Source organism: Equus asinus, unplaced genomic scaffold (assembly GCF_041296235.1).
Source record: "Equus asinus isolate D_3611 breed Donkey unplaced genomic scaffold, EquAss-T2T_v2 contig_816, whole genome shotgun sequence".
Lineage (NCBI taxonomy): Eukaryota > Metazoa > Chordata > Mammalia > Perissodactyla > Equidae > Equus > Equus asinus.
The window spans coordinates 7944601-7950600 of NW_027225534.1; positions in this window are offsets into that span (position 1 = coordinate 7944601).

The window sequence follows — 6000 nt, forward strand, 5'->3', positions numbered from 1 at the left end:
CGAAGGCCTGTGAAAAGCAGTTTCTTGGCAGGCCTGATCTGGCTGAGGTAGAACTTCTGCTCTGGGTGTGCTCCATTGCCCTAGAGCTGAAAGGCCCAAAGGGCTGCCTTGTTTCCAAAGGGGGAGAGAGGCCCCAAAGCATCTTGCTTCCACCTCTTGGGAAGCTAAGAAACAACTGGCTGTGCCCAGTGCTCTTATAGCCTAAGAGAACATCTCTTATCAAGGCCTGGGAAACGCACTGTCTAGGCAGGCCTGATCTGGAAGAAGTAGAACTTCGGCTCTGGTTGTGCTCCATTGCCCTAGAGCTGCCAGACCCAACGTGCTGCCTTGTTTCCAAAGGGGCAGAGAGGCCCCAAAGCGTCTTGCTTCCAGCTGTTTGGGAAACAAGGAAACAACTGGCTCTGCACCGTGCTCTCACAGCCTACCGGGAACGTCACATACAAAGGCCTCTGAAACGCAGTTCCTTGGCAGGCCTGATCTGGCTGAAGTAGGACTTCTGCTCTGGGTGTGCTCCATTGGCCTAGAGCTGAAAGGCCCAAAGGTCGCCCTTGTTGGCAAAGGGGCAGGGAGCCCCGAAAGCATCTTGCTTCCAGCTCTTTGGGAAGCTAAGAAACAAATGGCTCTGCCCAGTGCTCTAACAGAGTACCGGGAACATCTCTTACCAAAGCCTTTGAAACGCAGTTTCTTGGCAGGCCTTATCTGGCTGAGGTAGAACTTCTGCTCTGGGTGTGCTCCATTGGCCTAGAGCTGCCTGGCCCAAAGGTCGGCCTTGTTTGCAAAGGGGATGAGAGGCCCCAAAGCATCTTGCTTCCAGCTCTTCGGGAAGCTAAGAAACATCTGGCGTTGCCCAGTGCTCTTACAGCCTACCGGGAACATCTCTTACCAAGGCCTGTGAAACGCAGTTTGTTGGTGGCCTGAACTGGCCGAAGTAGAACTTCTGCTCTGGGTGTGCTCCATTGGCCTAGAGCTGCCAGGCCCAAGGTGCTGCCTTGTTTCCAAAGGGGCAGAGAGGCCCCAAAGCATCTTGCTTCCAGCTCTCTGGGAAGCTAAGAACCAACTCGCTCTGCCCCGTGCTCTTACAGCCTACCGGGAACATGTCTTTGAAAGGCCTGTGAAACGCAGTTTCTTGGCAGGCCTCATCTGGCTGAAGTAGAACTCCGGCTCTGGGTGTGCTCCATTGCCCTAGAGCTGCCAGGCCCAAAGTGCTGCCCTGTTTCCAAGGGGCAGAGAGGCCCAAAGCATCTTGCTTCCCGGTCTTTGCGAAGCTAAGAAACAACTGGCTCTGCCCAGTGCTCTTACACCTACCGGGAACATCTCTTACCAAGGCCTGTCAAACGCTGTTTCTTTGCAGGCCTGATCAGGCTGAAGTAGAACTCCTGCTCTGCGTGTGCTCCATTGGCCTAGAGCTTCCCGACCCAAAAGGCTGCCTTGTTCCCAAACGGGCAGAGGGGTCCCAAGCATCTTGCTTCCAGCTTTTCAGGAAGGTAAGAAACAACTGGCTCTGCCCAGTGCTCTTACAGCCTACCGGGAACATCTCTTACCAAGGCCTGTGAAACGCAGTTTCCTGGCAGGCCTGATCTGTCTGAAGTAGAACTTCTGCTCTGGGTGTGCTCCATTGCCCTAGAGCTGCCAGGCCCAAAGGGCTGCCTTGTTTCCAAAGACGGAGAGTGGACCCAAAGCATCTTGCTCCCAGCTCTTCGGGAAGCTAAGAAACAGCTGGCTCTGCCCAGTGCTCTTACAGCCTAAGAGAACATCTCTTTGAAAGGCCTGTGAAACGCAGTTTCTTGGCAGGCCTGACCTGGCTGAAGTAGAACTTCTGTTCTGGTTGTGCTACATAGGCCTAGAGCTACCAGGACCTAAGGGCTGCCTTGTTTCCAAAGGGTGAGAGAGGCCCCAAAGCATCTTGCCTCCAGCACTTTGGGAAGCTAAAAAACAACTGGTTCTGCCCAGTGCTCTCACAGCCTACCGTGAACATCTCTTACCAAGGGCTGTGAAACGCAGTTTCTGGGCAGGACTGATCTGCCTGAAGTAGAACTTCTGCTGTGGGTGTGCTCCATTGGCCTAGAGCTGCCAGGCCCAAACGGCTGCCTTGTGTCCAAAGGGAGAGAGAGGCCCCAAGGCATCTTGCTTCCAGCTCTGTGGGAAGCTAAAGCAACTGGCTCTCCACAGTGCTCTCACAGCCTACCGGGAACATCTCTTACCAAGGCCTGTGAAACGCAGTTTCTTGGCAGGCCTGATCTGGCTGAAGTAGAACTCCTGCTCTGGGCGTGCTACTTTGGCCTAGAGCTGCCAGGCCCAAAGGGCCGCCTTGTTTCCAAAGGGGCTGAGAGTCCCCAAAGCATCTTGCTTCCAAATCTTTGGGAAGCTAAGAAACAACTGGCTCTGCACAGTGCTCTCACAGCCTACCGGCAACGTGACAGAGAAAGGCCTGTGAGACGCAGTTTCTTGGAAGGCCTGATCTGGCTGAGGTAGAACTTGTGCTCTGGGTGTGCTACTTTGGCCTAGAGCTGCCAGGCACAAAGGCTGCTTTGTTTCCAAAGGGGGAGAGAGGCCCCAAATCATGTTGCTTCCAGCTGTTTTTGAAGCTAAGAAACAACTCGCTCTGCCAGGTACTCTTACAGCCTTCCGGGAACACCTCTTACGAAGGCCTGTGAAAAGCAGTTTCTTGGCAGGCCTGATCTGGCTGAGGTAGAACTTCTGCTCTGGGTGTGCTCCATTGCCCTAGAGCTGAAAGGCCCAAAGGGCTGCCTTGTTTCCAAAGGGGGAGAGAGGCCCCAAAGCATCTTGCTTCCACCTCTTGGGAAGCTAAGAAACAACTGGCTGTGCCCAGTGCTCTTATAGCCTAAGAGAACATCTCTTATCAAGGCCTGGGAAACGCACTGTCTAGGCAGGCCTGATCTGGAAGAAGTAGAACTTCGGCTCTGGTTGTGCTCCATTGCCCTAGAGCTGCCAGACCCAACGTGCTGCCTTGTTTCCAAAGGGGCAGAGAGGCCCCAAAGCGTCTTGCTTCCAGCTGTTTGGGAAACAAGGAAACAACTGGCTCTGCACCGTGCTCTCACAGCCTACCGGGAACGTCACATACAAAGGCCTCTGAAACGCAGTTCCTTGGCAGGCCTGATCTGGCTGAAGTAGGACTTCTGCTCTGGGTGTGCTCCATTGGCCTAGAGCTGAAAGGCCCAAAGGTCGCCCTTGTTGGCAAAGGGGCAGGGAGCCCCCAAAGCATCTTGCTTCCAGCTCTTTGGGAAGCTAAGAAACAAATGGCTCTGCCCAGTGCTCTAACAGAGTACCGGGAACATCTCTTACCAAAGCCTTTGAAACGCAGTTTCTTGGCAGGCCTTATCTGGCTGAGGTAGAACTTCTGCTCTGGGTGTGCTCCATTGGCCTAGAGCTGCCTGGCCCAAAGGTCGGCCTTGTTTGCAAAGGGGATGAGAGGCCCCAAAGCATCTTGCTTCCAGCTCTTCGGGAAGCTAAGAAACATCTGGCGTTGCCCAGTGCTCTTACAGCCTACCGGGAACATCTCTTACCAAGGCCTGTGAAACGCAGTTTGTTGGTGGCCTGAACTGGCCGAAGTAGAACTTCTGCTCTGGGTGTGCTCCATTGGCCTAGAGCTGCCAGGCCCAAGGTGCTGCCTTGTTTCCAAAGGGGCAGAGAGGCCCCAAAGCATCTTGCTTCCAGCTCTCTGGGAAGCTAAGAACCAACTCGCTCTGCCCCGTGCTCTTACAGCCTACCGGGAACATGTCTTTGAAAGGCCTGTGAAACGCAGTTTCTTGGCAGGCCTCATCTGGCTGAAGTAGAACTCCGGCTCTGGGTGTGCTCCATTGCCCTAGAGCTGCCAGGCCCAAAGTGCTGCCCTGTTTCCAAGGGGCAGAGAGGCCCAAAGCATCTTGCTTCCCGGTCTTTGCGAAGCTAAGAAACAACTGGCTCTGCCCAGTGCTCTTACACCTACCGGGAACATCTCTTACCAAGGCCTGTCAAACGCTGTTTCTTTGCAGGCCTGATCAGGCTGAAGTAGAACTCCTGCTCTGCGTGTGCTCCATTGGCCTAGAGCTTCCCGACCCAAAAGGCTGCCTTGTTCCCAAACGGGCAGAGGGGTCCCAAGCATCTTGCTTCCAGCTTTTCAGGAAGGTAAGAAACAACTGGCTCTGCCCAGTGCTCTTACAGCCTACCGGGAACATCTCTTACCAAGGCCTGTGAAACGCAGTTTCCTGGCAGGCCTGATCTGGCTGAAGTAGAACTTCTGCTCTGGGTGTGCTCCATTGCCCTAGAGCTGCCAGGCCCAAAGGGCTGCCTTGTTTCCAAAGACGGAGAGTGGACCCAAAGCATCTTGCTCCCAGCTCTTCGGGAAGCTAAGAAACAGCTGGCTCTGCCCAGTGCTCTTACAGCCTAAGAGAACATCTCTTTGAAAGGCCTGTGAAACGCAGTTTCTTGGCAGGCCTGACCTGGCTGAAGTAGAACTTCTGTTCTGGTTGTGCTACATAGGCCTAGAGCTACCAGGACCTAAGGGCTGCCTTGTTTCCAAAGGGTGAGAGAGGCCCCAAAGCATCTTGCCTCCAGCACTTTGGGAAGCTAAAAAACAACTGGTTCTGCCCAGTGCTCTCACAGCCTACCGTGAACATCTCTTACCAAGGGCTGTGAAACGCAGTTTCTGGGCAGGACTGATCTGCCTGAAGTAGAACTTCTGCTGTGGGTGTGCTCCATTGGCCTAGAGCTGCCAGGCCCAAACGGCTGCCTTGTGTCCAAAGGGAGAGAGAGGCCCCAAGGCATCTTGCTTCCAGCTCTGTGGGAAGCTAAAGCAACTGGCTCTCCACAGTGCTCTCACAGCCTACCGGGAACATCTCTTACCAAGGCCTGTGAAACGCAGTTTCTTGGCAGGCCTGATCTGGCTGAAGTAGAACTCCTGCTCTGGGCGTGCTACTTTGGCCTAGAGCTGCCAGGCCCAAAGGGCCGCCTTGTTTCCAAAGGGGCTGAGAGTCCCCAAAGCATCTTGCTTCCAAATCTTTGGGAAGCTAAGAAACAACTGGCTCTGCACAGTGCTCTCACAGCCTACCGGCAACGTGACAGAGAAAGGCCTGTGAGACGCAGTTTCTTGGAAGGCCTGATCTGGCTGAGGTAGAACTTGTGCTCTGGGTGTGCTACTTTGGCCTAGAGCTGCCAGGCACAAAGGCTGCTTTGTTTCCAAAGGGGGAGAGAGGCCCCAAATCATGTTGCTTCCAGCTGTTTTTGAAGCTAAGAAACAACTCGCTCTGCCAGGTACTCTTACAGCCTTCCGGGAACACCTCTTACGAAGGCCTGTGAAAAGCAGTTTCTTGGCAGGCCTGATCTGGCTGAGGTAGAACTTCTGCTCTGGGTGTGCTCCATTGCCCTAGAGCTGAAAGGCCCAAAGGGCTGCCTTGTTTCCAAAGGGGGAGAGAGGCCCCAAAGCATCTTGCTTCCACCTCTTGGGAAGCTAAGAAACAACTGGCTGTGCCCAGTGCTCTTATAGCCTAAGAGAACATCTCTTATCAAGGCCTGGGAAACGCACTGTCTAGGCAGGCCTGATCTGGAAGAAGTAGAACTTCGGCTCTGGTTGTGCTCCATTGCCCTAGAGCTGCCAGACCCAACGTGCTGCCTTGTTTCCAAAGGGGCAGAGAGGCCCCAAAGCGTCTTGCTTCCAGCTGTTTGGGAAACAAGGAAACAACTGGCTCTGCACCGTGCTCTCACAGCCTACCGGGAACGTCACATACAAAGGCCTCTGAAACGCAGTTCCTTGGCAGGCCTGATCTGGCTGAAGTAGGACTTCTGCTCTGGGTGTGCTCCATTGGCCTAGAGCTGAAAGGCCCAAAGGTCGCCCTTGTTGGCAAAGGGGCAGGGAGCCCCCAAAGCATCTTGCTTCCAGCTCTTTGGGAAGCTAAGAAACAAATGGCTCTGCCCAGTGCTGTAACAGAGTACCGGGAACATCTCTTACCAAAGCCTTTGAAACGCAGTTTCTTGGCAGGCCTTATCTGGCTGAGGTAGAACTTC